The following is a 16,027-nucleotide window of genomic DNA, read 5'->3' as shown; positions in this document are numbered from 1 at the left end:
ATGCTGCCTACACCGCCACCCTGCGCCATGTGCCACTTTCAGGTCTCCTTACACTGTTGGTGGGTTCCATTTTGTGATAGGGTGCTGTATGGCCTTCCATTGCTGCTGCCTCCACCGCCACCCTGCGGCATGTGCCTCTGTCGTCTGCTCACGCTGCTGACGGCTTCCGCTTTTTAACCGAGGCCTGTGTTTGGCTTCCGAATACTGCTGCATCCACCGCCACCCTGCGCCATGTGTCTCTGTCGTCTGCTCACGCTGCTGACGGCTTCCGCTTTTTAACCTAGGCCTGTGTATGGCTTCTGAATACTGCTGCCTCCACCGCCACCCTGCGCCATGTGCCACTTTCAGGTCTCCTTACACTGTTGGTGGGTTCCATTTTGTGATAGGGTGCTGTATGGCCTTCCATTGCTGCTGCCTCCACCGCCACCCTGCGCCATGTGCCTCTGTCGTCTGCTCACGCTGCTGACGGCTTCCGCTTTTTAACCAAGGCCTGTGTTTGGCTTCCGAATACTGCTGCATCCACCGCCACCCTGCGCCATGTGTCTCTGTCGTCTGCTCACGCTGCTGACGGCTTCCGCTTTTTAACCTAGGCCTGTGTATGGCTTCAGAATAATGCTGCCTACACCGCCACCCTGCGCCATGTGCCACTTTCAGGTCTCCTTACACTGTTGGTGGGTTCCATTTTGTGATAGGGTGCTGTATGGCCTTCCATTGCTGCTGCCTCCACCGCCACCCTGCGGCATGTGCCTCTGTCGTCTGCTCACGCTGCTGACGGCTTCCGCTTTTTAACCGAGGCCTGTGTTTGGCTTCCGAATACTGCTGCATCCACCGCCAACCTGCGCCATGTGTCTCTGTCGTCTGCTCACGCTGCTGACGGCTTCCGCTTTTTAACCTAGGCCTGTGTATGGCTTCTGAATACTGCTGCCTCCACCGCCACCCTGCGCTATGTGCCTCTGTCGTCTGCTCACGCTGCTGACGGCTTCCGCTTTTTAAACTAGTCCTGTGTATGTCTTCCGAATACTGCTGCCTCCACCGCCACCCTGCGCCATGTGCCACTTTCAGGTCTCCTTACACTGTTGGTGGGTTCCATTTTGTGATAGGGTGCTGTATGGCCTTCCATTGCTGCTGCCTCCACCGCCACCCTGCGCCATGTGCCTCTGTCATCTGCTCACGCTGCTGACGGCTTCCGCTTTTTAACCGAGGCCTGTGTTTGGCTTCCGAATACTGCTGCATCCACCGCCACCCTGCGCCATGTGTCTCTGTCGTCTGCTCACGCTGCTGACGGCTTCCGCTTTTTAACCTAGGCCTGTGTATGGCTTCAGAATAATGCTGCCTACACCGCCACCCTGCGCCATGTGCCACTTTCAGGTCTCCTTACACTGTTGGTGGGTTCCATTTTGTGATAGGGTGCTGTATGGCCTTCCATTGCTGCTGCCTCCACCGCCACCCTGCGCCATGTGTCTCTGTCGTCTGCTCACGCTGCTGACGGCTTCCGCTTTTTAACCGAGGCCTGTGTTTGGCTTCCGAATACTGCTGCATCCACCGCCCGCCCACTGCTGCTGCCAGGCCCGTAATCTGTCATGGGCCCCTGTACTGCCTCCTCATGCTGCTGCCAGGTCCAGAGTGTGTCATGGGTCCCTGTACGGCCTCCCATTGCTGCTGTCTCCATCGCCACACTCTGCCATGTGCCACTTTCAGGTCTCCTCACACTGCTGGTGGGTTCCATTTTGTCATAGGGTGCTGTATGGCCTCCCATTGCTGCTGCCTCCACCGCCACACTGTGGCTCCACACTCTGGTTTTGGCCCCGTGGCTGCCCAAATGAGTGAAGTGTGCGGTGATTCTAAGATCGACGGCACTCATCTGCATGTCATACTGACTGACAGTATTAGTTCTCTTCCCCAGCAGACTCCAAGGGCATTTAAATTAAAGGTACAGTGTTCTGCACTAATATAAAGGCTCTCTGAAGCCTAGAAACACCCTTTTTATAAGTTAAATTCGCAGCGAATATATTCGCCTCGAATCAAATTTATTCCACGAATTCGGCGAATCAGCCGAATCGAATTTTTGAATAATTCGCTCATCTCTAATTGCCATCAGAGGGTGCTTTGTAGCAAACAATTTAAAGGAAAAGCATTGTCATGATGACTATAGTCAGTACCACTATAGTCTCATTATTTAGATAAAGATACAGCCTTCTGCTTGCTAATCTACAATAGAAATAATATATGAATAGTTTAGCATTTAAAAGTCATTACTTTTTGTAATGTAAACCTATTTTTTTAGTTTTGAATAGAGTAGGAAAGTGTTAAAACCCCTGTCAGGTGTTAATTGCTATGTTCCTACTGGAAGATTCAGCCTGTCTGTCCTAGTGTCCATTATCTCCAAGGTCAAAAGTGATGGGAAATCCAAAATTGTATTCGCTATCTAAGATTTTCCTCCCAGACATTTTGTTGTATCTTCAGGACAAGAAATACACGAAAACCTACTCAACTGAATACAGTACCAAGAAAAAAAAACTCTGAGGGGATTTTTCAGTTCCTTACTTCTCCAAGACTTAAAAGAAAGTATTGAGTTCACTTACTGTATACTTTAAAATAACTCAAGTAACTCAATAACCCAATAAACACTCAATCATCTTTAACAAGAAGTAAAGAAATGCCCGCAGCGAAAAAAGAAGAAAAGAATTAGCGCAGGGCAGGCATGACCAGGCCCAGAGTGGGAAGGAAGATGTGTAAGGGTTAATGTTAGTATTAGGGTTGGTAAAGGATAGCTGGGGGATCTGGTTGGTAGAGGAGAGTGTAGGTGGGGTCTCCTGCACTTTAGGGTGGGGTGTTCTGGGGAGGGGCGTCAGTTGGGAGCTGGACGTGGGAAAGAGAGCTTCCCTCTCGCCCTCCACCAGGGTGTCCTTCCCTGAGGTTTAGGTACAGTGGCCGCTGCCAGGGAGGGACAATTGGCCCGGCTGCGGCTTGCAGGGGCTGTACTGGCTGCGGAGCCGGGTCTCTGCCTCACTGCGGGGCCCGGGCTTGTCACCAGTGGCAGGGGGGCAGGAGCGCCCATGTGCTTAGGCCTCCGGAGCACTTTTGCCCGCCCCACAGAGAGCTCAGGACCAGAACGGGAGCCCCACTCGGGACCCTCCGGCCCCGCTGGCAGGGCGCTCTCCTGCGTCTGCCTGTGGGGTGGCCGGGAAGTAGAAGGACGGTTGGGCAGGGCTGGGTGAGTCTGCGGCCTCCAAGGGGAGGGCCTGGCTGCGGAGCCGGGTCTCTGTTTTTCTGCAGGACCCGGGCTCCTCGGAGGTAGTCGGACGGGAGGGGAGGTCTGCGCCTCCGGAGAGCTTTCCCCCGGTCTCTCCACTAGCCCAGGGCTCGGCTCCATGATGGGAGCCCCACTCGGGACCCTCCAGCCCCCGCTGGCAGGGCGCTCTCCTGCCTCTGCTCCCGGGGAGGCCGGGGAGGAATCCTAGGCTTCGGTGGAGTTCGGGGGGGCGGGGTCACTCGTGGACAAAGCCCCGCCCCCCGCCCGCACGGCTGTGAGGACGGGATGACAGCGGCTCCTCCGCTGACAAGGCACCTGTCAGGGAGGATGCCAGGCGGGGGGAGATGTCCTGCTGCAGCTGCCGGGCTGTCTGGTGCTGCGGCCGGCGGGCCCCCTGTCAGCATGGAGCAGCGGCTCCTTAAAAAAAAAAAAAAAATTTTCCACAGGTGCAGCGCTAGGCGGAGGGCTGGCAAGTGCCCAGGGTCGTCAGGGAGCGTGGCTGGTGCTGGGCGGCAGGAGCGGCACAGACCTGCGGGACCCGTGGCTCCTGGGACTGGGAGGCCATCCAGTCATCGAGAGGAGGAGGACCGATCGGAGGGCGAGCTGTCGGAACCCGATCCGGGGGCAACAGCTGGCCGCTCGGCACCGCTGGATTTTGGACGCGCGGCTGTTGGGACGTCTCCTGGGCAGCCTGGTGAGTTACCATTTTTTTTTGGGGTCTGCTCTCTTCTTTTCAGCTGCTCTCCGGGAACTGTTGGGGGCGGGCTTCTACGGTGTCGGGGGGCGGCGTCATCTCGTTGGGTATTGGTGCGGGGGTCTGCGTTTTGCAGTCCGGCTGGGGACTTGTTGCGGCGCTTTGCGCTGGGCGGTAGTGGGGGCGCTGGGCCTGCTTCTGTGTGATTCCCGCCTGCAGGCGGGGATGTTTGCGGGGGCCTAGGGCAGGATAATGGGGACGCACAGGGGGCCTGGTGTTTTCTTCCCTGGGTTAGGGTCAGGGGTGGTTACGGCGGGGTCCGGTGCTCTGGGCTAGACGGCCCCATCCACGGTTTTGGGTGAGGGTGCGGGGGGTGCCAGGGCGGTTTCGCAGTGTGCCTGTGGTTCGAGGGCCCGTTGGTGTGCATTGACATTCGGATGTTCGGGAGTAGATTGGGTGAGGTGTGTATGTCGGGATCTTCACGCTCTTGCTCTTGGAGCGGCTGCCTGTCGATGGGTCGAGGGTTGACGAGGGCAGGCGGGAGGACGCGGAGAAGCAGCGTTCTTTTTTTCGTTTATCCCGCGTGCTTTTGCTAATTGGTTGCTGGCTTTCGCGATTGTGGCCAGTGTCATTAGGGAAACGGCCCCTGAGCATTGCTCGGCGCTTTTCTGTTCCCTTGACGCTATTAGCATGGCTTCTGGGTTTCAGGGGGGATCGCTGGGCTACGGTGCGATGAACAGTTTCGGCAGCGTAGGGCGGTTTACCCGTCATTGCGCTGGGACAATACGGTCCGTGGCCTTTAGATACAGCTCATGACTCCGGCGAGGCCCTCTGGTCTGTTTTCGGGGTGGGCCGGTGGTTCGTTCTCCCCGGGACAATCAGCCTCAAAGCGTAGGGGTTCTGCTGGTGGTTCCAGTTTTGTTCGGAGGGTTTCCGCATCCCGTGCACTTTGACTTTGATTCCTCCCTTAGCGCGGAACTCACGGTCGGCCTTGCAGTATGCAGCGGTGGTTTCAAATAAGTTGCGTGAGGAAGTGGGGTTAGACCGCGTGGGCGGCCCGTTTCCTTTTTCTCCCTTGGGGGGTTGTGCCCAAAAAGGAGCCTCATGCGTTTCGCTTAATTCCTCACCTGTCCTTCCTGACAGTGGGGTCGGTGACCGACGCCATCGATACAGAGTCAGGTGCGGTGTATTATACGTCGTTCGATGCGGCAGTTTTCTGGGTTCTTCGGTATGGGCGCGGTGCGCTCCTGGCGTTATGGAATATTGAGTCAGCGCTTCGGCTGTTGTGGGTACATCCGGCCAGTCTTCGTGTTTTTGGGTTGTCGTTGGGAGGGCTCGTTTTATGTTGTGAAGTGCCTTCTCATGGGGTGTTTTATATCCTACGCTTTGTTCGAGAAGTTCAGTTCCTGCATGGAGTGGGTGGTGCGGGATGTCTCCAGGGTGCCTGCGGTCATCCGTTATTTAGATGATTTTCTTTGTGTGGGTCCGCCAGCTTCCGGGGTATGTGCAGTTTTTTGTTGGCCACTTTGCAACACATTGCACAACGTTTCGTTATTCCGCTGGCGTTGGACAAGACGGAGGGCCCGGCTGCGGTGATTACTTTCCTGGGCATGGTTTGGATTCCGGAGCTGTGGAGTGCCGGCTGCCTGAGGACAAGCTGTTGGCCTTCACAGTTGAGATTCGTGGGGTACTGGGCAAGTGTAAGTTTCAGCTGCGGGCCTGGCAGTCGTTGTTGGGCAAAGCTTACCTTCGCTTACCATATACTGCCGATGGGTTGGGTGTTCTGCCGCCGATTGCAGATTTGGCTCCTCTTTTTGGATTCCTTCAACAGGCGAGCTCTGTGGCTGTCGGGCCCTGGGAGCTATTTTGACCTGGATTTGTTCCCGGATGCGGCGGCTTCCGTGGGATATGGGGCCTTTTGCTGAAGTCGGTGGAGCGCGGTTCCATGGCCTGCTTCCTGGTGGGAGGCGGGGGGTTTGTTCTTCGTATCTTGGTGCTGTTGGTATTTTTTCCGGTGGTGCTGGTGGTTGCCGTGTGGGGGGAGCATTTTTTCGGAAGTGAGGGTTCATTTTCGGTGTAACATTTTGGGGGTGGTTCGGGTCATCAATCGGGTCTCAGCTTCTTCACGGCCGGTGGTTGGCCTGCTTCGCCATTTCGTGTTGCGTTGCCTGCAGCTGACCATTTTTCTTCATGCTGTGCATCTCCCTGGGATTGAGCAAACTCTGGCTGTCGCTTTGGCTCATTTTCAGTGGGACACATTCCGAGGGTTGGTGCTGGGGGAGGAGCACCGCGGGGTTCCTTGTCCCGACTGGCTGTAGGATTTTGCCTTGGGGTCGTTGCAGGCTGGATCCGGTAGTCGGGGAGTGAGGCGACATGGTCTGCATACTCGACTTAAATGGTGTGGGACCCATCGTTGGTATGGTGTGCCCGGGTACATTCCAGTTAACCAAGGTTTAACTGGCAGGTGGTGGTGCTGCACTGCGGATGGTATGGTTGTCTCCGAGCTGGTTGGTTGCATCTGGAGGCCTAGTGGCATATGGTTGTCCGCAGGTGCATTTTAACTGGCGGGAGTGGTGGACCTGCTGCAGCGGGTCAATATTGATCCGTGGGGGCCTGAGGTGGGTTCGCTGTGTTGTAATTTTGGCACAGAAATTAGAGCGGGGGGTGTCGGCTGCTGTGTTTGATTGCCGGTTGGCTGGTTTGGCCTTCTTCTTAAGTTGCTGGGGTGTCGGGGTTTTCACGAAAGCCTTTTTGGGTTCGACAGGCCCTTCGGGGTTCCCGTAGGGCTCATCGCTGAAGGGATTCACGGCATCCGGTGTCCGTTGAGTTGTTAGGGTCTTGGTTTGTGCGCCTGCGGTCTGTGTGTCTTTCGGGCTTCGAGGTGTTTGTTTTGGTACGGCCTTTGCGGTGGCCTTTTTGGGGCATTGCGTTTTGGTGAGTTCGGTAGTCCGTCTACATCAGTTATTGGGGGGTTATTGGGGGATGTGGTCGTGTGCTGGGTTTACTGGGGTGGAGGTGCTCGTCCATCGGTCTAGGACGGACCAGTTGGGGCGTGGTGCATGGGGTGCAGTTCTTTGCTCTTCCAGCATCTTCTGTGTGCCCGGTGGGTGCGGTGCCAGATTTTCTATCCCATCGTCCGGTGGGGCAAGGGTCCTTTTTTCCAGCACGCTGAGGGGTCCTCTTAAGTCACTTTCACTTTGTGTCAGTTTTCTGACGGTGTTTCACGGCGGCTGGTTGGATGCGTCCTTGTGTGCTTCGCATTCGCTTTGGATGGGGGCTGCTACGGAAGCTGCCGGGTGGGGTTTTGTTGGATATGGGTCGCACGTATTGGTAGGTGGGATTCACGGAGATTTCGACTGTGCGTTCGTCCGCATCTGTTGGGGGTCTAGTGGGGTCTCGTGTTCTGTGTCATGGCCTGGGGGGAGTGCCTGTCCTGTCTGGGTGATGTATTGTCCTGGGGGTATTGCTTGTCCTTTTCTTTCAGAGGGAGTGGTGTGGCCTGGTGTGGATCCTGGGTCACTCCTGTGTGTTCTTGGGGGGCCCGGTGGGCTGATGTTAGGCCTACTGGTAGGCAGCTGGGGTTGGCTAGGCAGGAAGCTTCTGTCAGCTGGATGGGTGTGCCGGGTATGTTGTGGGGTCGTGTGCTGCAGGAGGGGCAGCGTTTGACTCGACGGAATGGCCCACTGGATGTCCTGGTGCTTCCTGCGGGTGGCATCGATCTGAAGGTCGACAAGGAGGTGGGGCGCTTCTTTGTCCGTAATGGGGGGCTGGTGGTCCGGCATCTGGAGCTGGAGGTGGATACTTGGAGGTATCTTTGGAGTGCTGGGGTACATCTGAATGCGGTTGGAGCGGATTTATGGTCTCTGGGTCTAAGGGATGGAGTTCGGAGGGGTTTGTTGTGGTGTGGCACGCATGGGTAAGGGCTCACCCAGCGTGCTGTGGCGGTGGTTGGTCTTTGGAGGCGGTTCTTATCTTGGAGGTACAAAATGGTGTGGGACCCATCGTTGGTATGGTGTGCCCGGGAACATTCCCAGTTAACCGAGGTTTAACTGGAAGGTGGTGGTGCTGCACTGCGGACAGTATGGTTGTCTCCGAGCTGGTTGGTTGCGGCTGGAGGCCTAGTGGAATATGGTTGTCCGCAGGTGCATTTCGGATCATTTTGGGGGTGCCTTCAAAGACCAACGACAACTCTTTATGTTTTCTGTTATAAGGAATGGTTGATGTGTTTAAACTTGATTGGTTAATAAAAGGCCGTGCTGGCCATTTTACTCCAAAATTGGTGTTGTGTTTTCTGTAAGTATAGTAAGTAAAGGGGATTGGTATGGAAGGGTAATGGTGGTGTAGTGGGGTCTGGATGAACCTATCTCGGGTGCACTAGTCAAGAAATGCCCGCAGCGAAAAAAGAAGAAAAGAATTAGCGCAGGGCAGGCATGACTAGGCCCAGAGTGGGAAGGAAGATGTGTAAGGGTTAATGTTAGTATTAGGGTTGGTAAAGGATAGCTGGGGGATCTGGTTGGTAGAGGAGAGTGTAGGTGGGGTCTCCTGCACTTTAGGGTGGGGTGTTCTGGGGAGGGGCGTCAGTTGGGAGCTGGACGTGGGAAAGAGAGCTTCCCTCCCACCCGCCCTGTTTGGTGAATGTTGTGTTCCTCCTGGGGGGGGGGGGGTGATTTTAGTTCCTGGGCGGTGGTTGGTCTTTGGAGGTGTTTCTTATCTTGGAGGTACAAAATGGTGTGGGACCCATCGTTGGTATGGTGTGCCCGGGAACATTCCCAGTTAACCGAGGTTTAACTGGAAGGTGGTGGTGCTGCACTGCGGACAGTATGGTTGTCTCCGAGCTGGTTGGTTGCGGCTGGAGGCCTAGTGGAATATGGTTGTCCGCAGGTGCATTTCGGATCGTTTTGATCGTTTTGGGGGTGCCTTCAAAGACCAACGACAACTCTTTATGTTTTCTGTTATAAGGAATGGTTGATGTGTTTAAACTTGATTGGTTAATAAAAGGCCGTGCTGGCCATTTTACTCCAAAATTGGTGTTGTGTTTTCTGTAAGTATAGTAAGTAAAGGGGATTGGTATGGAAGGGTAATGGTGGTGTAGTGGGGTCTGGATGAACCTATCTCGGGTGCACTAGTCAAGATTTTGACACTGTGTTGTAAGCTGGCGCTGGCTGACACAAAGGAAATTACATGACTGAACTGGAGTAGCCTGAAAGTAGGTACAGATCTTTCTTTTGCAGGTTAGTTAGTATAGTTGTTAGGATGGGGGAGGGAGCAGCTTTAATATTAGTTAGATATATCCCGGAATTCTACTTTATGGTTCTTATGCATTGAGCCTGAAAACCCTTTCCTTTCCTGTAGTACTCATTGTAGTATTACTATCTTCTCCTAGGCAAATAAATGTTCAGCCAGCTATTTTTGTATGTGGTTTATTAGCACTTCTTTTTAGTTCCTCCCACTAGATATCAAACCTAATGCCAAAACTTCGATTTGAGTACATTGGACTTTGCAAGTTAATTTTTATCTGTTTTTAAACTTTTAAATTTTGCCTGTAGGGCATTGCAAATTAAAGTGGAACTGCTATGGTTAGGAAGTTATATGTAGAATCATACAAACAATGGAAAATAAAGTCTCCTGCAAATTGGCATCTTGTCAATGTTTCCTTCCCACCACATGTGGATTACGTTATTTCATCTCTTCACCACTGTGTAAAACAAATGGAAAGTGTCTGGATTTTCTCTTCCTGGACACATAAATCAGCCCACCCCTTGTGTACATATGATGCCCTGTGTATGTGCCCCATGCTCCCGGCAGTAGCCATTTATCAGAATATGTTTCTATGATTTCCCAGATGCTAGAGTGTAGATCTTATTTAGCTATTATGGCAACGTATACACAGTGACAATCTTCTCATTTTCACATCTCTGAATCTGATGACAGGTTCCTCAACAGGGAACCACTTCATCCTCGATGTTAAAGAATCCAGTTGTAGTGCTACCCCAATAACAGCTGCTGAATATTTTTTGGGTTCCCTGTCTGCCCTGAGCCTGATTTGGAAGCACGGCCCCTGCTGACACTACCGTAAAACCTTGACCAGGAGAATCCCTTGGCCCTGAAACACAAAGTAATCAAACAGTTTAACGTGAACCAATATTTTAGCTGTATTGAGATCAAGTAAAAGAAATAGTACAAGCACAAAAGAGATAACAGTGAGTGTGTATAACAGTCAGACACTCTGCAAGGCTCAGGGAAATGATCAAACATGGTATTGCTTTAAAACAAGACAAAAATGTGCTGCAGGACCAGAGTTAGAACAACAATCCCCACACCGAGATATCTTCCCAAAAATGAGCTGAAATAGGCTATCAAGAATTTTGGCGAACTCACGGTTGGTTTCTCAATGACTGAGAACAGGGTTTAACTCTGAAGATGTGTATGCATATAATAATGTCCCCTTTATTAACACTCCAGAATATAAGAAGAACAACTCTTCTGTGCACTTGTCGGGGCCCTAGTTAGTGCACATACAGGTTGAGATCCTTCTTATTTGAGAGCAGGATTTCTTAAAGAAGAGAAAGCACAGTAGTAGGAAAATTACCCTGACTGATGGTAGTGGAACTTGAATGGGTCCCTTTGTGGAAGTAGGTGAAGGCAAAGGTCAGTATAGATGAGAAAGGGGAGTGAGCAGCCTCCAGTAGAATTTTTATTCCAATAGGTAGAGAATCGGCTTGATGAAGCAAGTTCCTTATAGCTATAATAGTGGAGATGTGGTATTACAGTAACAGTTTCACTGTTCACAAAAGCACAGGTGCTACAGGAGGCATTAAACCAGTAGTTTGCAGGGGTGGACTGACCATTTGGAAACTCGGGCACTGCCCGAGGGCCCGGGGTCAGTAGGGGGCCCCATAAGATGCCCCTGGTACCTTTTTCATAGGCTTTTTTGAGTTTGGGCAAGGACACAGGGGCCCCATGATCCCCTATTGCCCGGGGGCCCCATGAGTTGTCAGTCCGCTCCTGGTAGTTTGTATTCACTTTGTAGATTATGATTCAAAGTGCTGCACTAAAAAACTGTGAAAAACAGCAAGTTATCTGGTAATTAAAGGCAATTTTGGTTGTGGAATCCTCTCACCAAGTCTGTATCTTTAGTAGCATGAAGAAAGGTCTCTTGTTTGGGGGGCCCCCTGGTCCTCTTGGTTCCTCTGGGAATGGAACGATACCAGGCACAATTCCACGATCTCTCTGCCTACAGGGTCAGCTCTCCTTCTTGTCAGCAACACCAGTGATCTGTAGTCCTTCCTTCCCGCTCTCCAATGTAACCCAATCCATTCTGGAAATTCTGAGTCCTGCACCAGCATCCAGAACACATCCTTATTCTCACACAGTCTCTCCTCCCTCTCGGAAATTCCTGGGCTTTTGGTTATATAGACTCCCACCCTTTTGACAGCTTTTCTGGAAAATGTAGTCTGCTTTCAGCCTGTCCGTGCATAGCAGTCCTGCCTTCAGCATACAAGTTCAATAATACCTTGCTGTAAGTCTGTAAGAGCTAAACTGCGGAACACCGTCATCTTGTGGACAATCAACATCCTGTAAACAGTAACAGTGCAGTGTGTTACACAGTGTTAGATTGATAATCATATGATTGGGAGCCAAGGAAACATTTGATTATCTGGCTGTATAATTCAACTCTCACTTACAAAGCAACAACTGCAATCCCTTAGGTGGTTATTTTCTTTGTGCCTCTTTGAAATCATAATCAAAACATTAAAACAATAAAAAAAAACTGTGTTATAAATGCAGTAGACTACTAGGTACATTTAGTTGGCTCTACTGTAATCAGAGGAGCAGAGATTTATTATTTAGGGCTGCTTAGTGTGTCACAGGCTGCTGCTCTGTTACTTCTCCCTGTCTTCTAGAGCAGTGGTCTCCAAACTGCGGTCCTTTGCTTGCTTTTACTTGGCACTTGGGGTGCTATTTCATCCACTGATACCAGCAATGGGGAATAATTCCCCTCACTGAAAGCAAAGAAGGGGCAAAATCCCTCCCAATGACACCAATGATGGGGCACAATTTCTCCAAATGACACCAATGAAGGGGCACAATTTCTCCAAATGACACCAATGATGGGGCACAATTTCTCCAAATGACACCAATGAAGGGGCACAATTTCTCCAAATGACACCAATGATGGGGCACAATTTCTCCAAATGACACTAATGAAGGGGCACAATTTCTCCAAATGACACCAATGAAGGGGCACAATTCCTCCCAATCATACCAACGATGTGGCATAATTCCTCTCACTGCTACCAAAGATGGAACCTTTTCTACTCCCAGTGACCACAGTCCAGCCCCTCTAAAAGTCTAAAGAACAATAAACTGGCCCTTTGTTTAGAAAGTTTGGAGACCCCTTTTCTAGAGGATTGTAGAATTATAGTGGGAGGAAGAACAAGGCATGCAGCTTGGAAAACCAGCCCCCTGCCTAAACAAGAGGGGCACAGAACAGCCATAATGTCTGTATAGTGGAAGCTGCTGTAGGAAAAATGGGAACGCTAACAACAGCATTGAGAGAGATTAGAGTCAGGGTTAGGAAACTTACTTTAACTCTGCCAGCTGTTTACTCATTTAACCGCTTTGCTGTGTAACCAGCTGCATCCCTGCTGTGAGGTTCCCACCCTCCACCACCCCCTTCCCGCTGGGTAAACTACCAAACTTGGCATGATGTGTAGAGCTAGCAGCTGCATGTTGCATGTTAGGGTGCATGTTTTGCGTGGTAGGATGGGATGTGTTCTCCTCCCCACTGGGTGTGCAATATGTGCCTCTCTGTTTCTCCTCTTCCCCCAATGACACTACATGTCATGGAAAAAGTGCTATCGTATGTGACTACAGCCATCTTCTCTAAAAGCAGCTGACAGAAGTGGATCTGTGTAATCCCTGTATGCTCTCTGCTTCTCTTCCTCTCCCATCTGGTAGGTAGGTTGGATTCAATCACAAGGTGAGAAAATGAGAGCCAAAAGCAACATCCAAGAAACCTTACAGGGCAGAAGCTATGAATGATGGTAGTTGTAGTTCTTAAAGGGGTGCTGCACCATCCCTGTTAAAGGATACTAATGACTACTGGACTTTAGTTCCCACAAACTGCTGCTATTATTGGAGGGGAACTTCACCGTTTTTCTAGGCAAATCTGAGGAAAGTGAGATAGTCAGGCCAGGAGAGAGAAGAGTGCTGATCTACAGTCTGGGTTTCTGTTCTTAGCCTGCTGAGAACAGAGCCATCAAGAGAGGAGCTAAGAGCAGTGGTGTATTTTGGTTTTGTTCTGCCCTAGGCAAGGCTAAAATCGGGCGTGTCCCCATCTAAATTTGTCCTACCCTATCCTGTTTAAGATCCACTCCTTCAGAACAAGATAGGAGGGGGACAGCATGATGAGAGGGCAGCGTGACAGGAGAGGGGCAGCATGATGGGGGGCAGCGTGATGGGGGGGGCAGCATAATAGTAGTGGGGAACCAATAGTCCTCCAATCTCTTACCTGTCCAGCAGAGGCTCCTCCAGATGGAGCCAGGAGAAGTAACTGAGCCTGTGTCCCATATCCACCAAGATCTCTGGCGGCAGCTGCAACAAAGAGCAGGGGGGCTTTTTTTTTCATAGGCCCTCCACTGGAACCTCCTGGCCTCACTCACCCCACACAGCTGACAGCAGGCCTCGGCCCTCCCTGAGCACACCTGGGATCTGCCCACCACTCCACCCTCTTCTGCTGCCAGACCCCTGGCCCCTACTTGTGTGTTGGCACAGCTGTTCTCCCCCCCCGATGGTGGCCCTGCCACACACACCAACAGTGTCCCTCCTGCCTGGGGGCAGCACCACTCCCCTGTAAAATGTTGCCCAAGGCAAACACCTTGTTTGCCTCACGGCAGATAAGCCTGTGGCTAAGAGGACCTGTTTTGGTGCCAGCTCACCTCTACCAGGAAGAGAGTACGAACCTGAACGTGAGTTGTCCAGAGCTGCACTTAGAGACTAAGCTTGAGGGAGAGAGCCGCTGTACCTTCAGGATTGAGCTGAGAGACTGTATCCCTTCATGAGGATCTGGAACCTGACGTCTAGAACCTGATGACCAAAAAGCCTTTAGAACATCAAGTCTCCTGTCTGGAGTGGTGAGCTGAGCTACACATCTTAATCTATTGCAATATACAGCTTAGTCTACAATTGCCTGAGCTCCCACCTCACCAACAACAACCTTCTTGACCCTTTACAGTCTGGCTTTCGCTCACTACACTCCACTGAAACTGCCCTACTAAAACTCACTAATGATCTACTAACTGTTAAAACCAATGGCAACTACTCTGTACTCTTACTACTTGACCTCCTGTGGCTTTTGATACGGTTGACCATCCCCTCCTCCTCAAAAAACTCCACTCTCTTGGCCTCAGAGACTCTGCTTTCTCCTGGTTCTCCGCCTACCTATCACAGCGCTCCTTCAGCATTACCTATAACGCTGCCTCCTCCTCTTTGCTCCCTCTTTCTGTAGGGGTCCCTCAAGGTTCTGTCCTTGGACCCCTTCTCTTCTCCATCTACACCTCCTCCCTTGGTCACTTGATAAACTCCCATGGCTTCAACTACAATCTCTATGCTGATGACATGCAAATCTATCTGTCTTCCCCTCACCTCACCCCTTCAGTTTCCACCCGCATCGCTAAAAAGCCTTTAGAACATCAAGTCTCCTGTCTGGAGTGGTGAGCTGAGCTACACATCTTAATCTATTGCAATATACAGCTTAGTCTACAATTGCCTGAGCTCCCACCTCACCAACAACAACCTTCTTGACCCTTTACAGTCTGGCTTTCGCTCACTACACTCCACTGAAACTGCCCTACTAAAACTCACTAATGATCTACTAACTGTTAAAACCAATGGCAACTACTCTGTACTCTTACTACTTGACCTCCTGTGGCTTTTGATACGGTTGACCATCCCCTCCTCCTCAAAAAACTCCACTCTCTTGGCCTCAGAGACTCTGCTTTCTCCTGGTTCTCCGCCTACCTATCACAGCGCTCCTTCAGCATTACCTATAACGCTGCCTCCTCCTCTTTGCTCCCTCTTTCTGTAGGGGTCCCTCAAGGTTCTGTCCTTGGACCCCTTCTCTTCTCCATCTACACCTCCTCCCTTGGTCACTTGATAAACTCCCATGGCTTTAAGTGCCATCTCTATGCTGATCACACACAAATCTATCTTTCTACCCTTCACCTCACCCCTTCAGTCTCCTCTCGCATCACTAACCTACTAAGTGACATATCGGCATGGATGTCAATCCACTTCCTCAAACTCAATCTTTCCAAAACTGAGCTCTTAGTATTCCCTCTATCCCGTGTCCCCTCCCCTGACTTCTCCATCAAGATCAATAACACAATCATCAGTCCCTCCCCTCATGCCAGGGTACTAGGTGTAATCCTAGACTCCCATCTGTCCTTTCACCCCCAAATCCAATCACTATCCAAATCTTGTAGACTTCAAATCCGCAACATCTCCAAGATACGCCCGTTCCTAACCTCGGAAACCACTAAGCAACTTATTCATTCCCTTGTTATATCTCGCCTTGACTATTGTAACTCCCTCCTCATTGGCCTACCTCATCGCAGGCTATCCCCTCTTCAGTCTATCATGAATGGTGCTGCCAGACTCATCCACCTTACTAACTGTTCTGTATCTGCCACCCCTCTCTCCCAATCCCTCCACTGGCTTCCCGTTGCCCAACGGATAAAATTCAAAACACTGACAATAACGTATAAAGCCATTTATAACTCCGCCCTAAATTATATCACCGATCTTGTCTCTTAATATCACCCAAACAAAACTCTCTGCTCCTCACAAGACCTCCTACTCTCTAGCCCCCTTGTCTCCACCTCCCATGCTCGTCTCCAGGACCTCTCCAGAGCCTCCTACATCCTCTGGAACTCTCTACCCCAATTTATCAAACTATCTCCTACTCTGCTCACTTTTAGGCAATCTCTGAAAACCTATCTCTTCAGGGAAGCCTATCCTGCCCTCAGCTAATACTGGAATCTTCTACTCTTCCAACCAGTCCATCCCCCACAGTTACT

The sequence above is a fragment of the Staurois parvus genome, unplaced genomic scaffold (assembly GCF_062004578.1).
Source record: "Staurois parvus isolate SC_StPar_1 unplaced genomic scaffold, SC_StPar_1.0 ptg000244l, whole genome shotgun sequence".
Taxonomy (NCBI): Eukaryota; Metazoa; Chordata; class Amphibia; order Anura; family Ranidae; genus Staurois; species Staurois parvus.
This window is presented reverse-complemented; position numbering follows the sequence as displayed.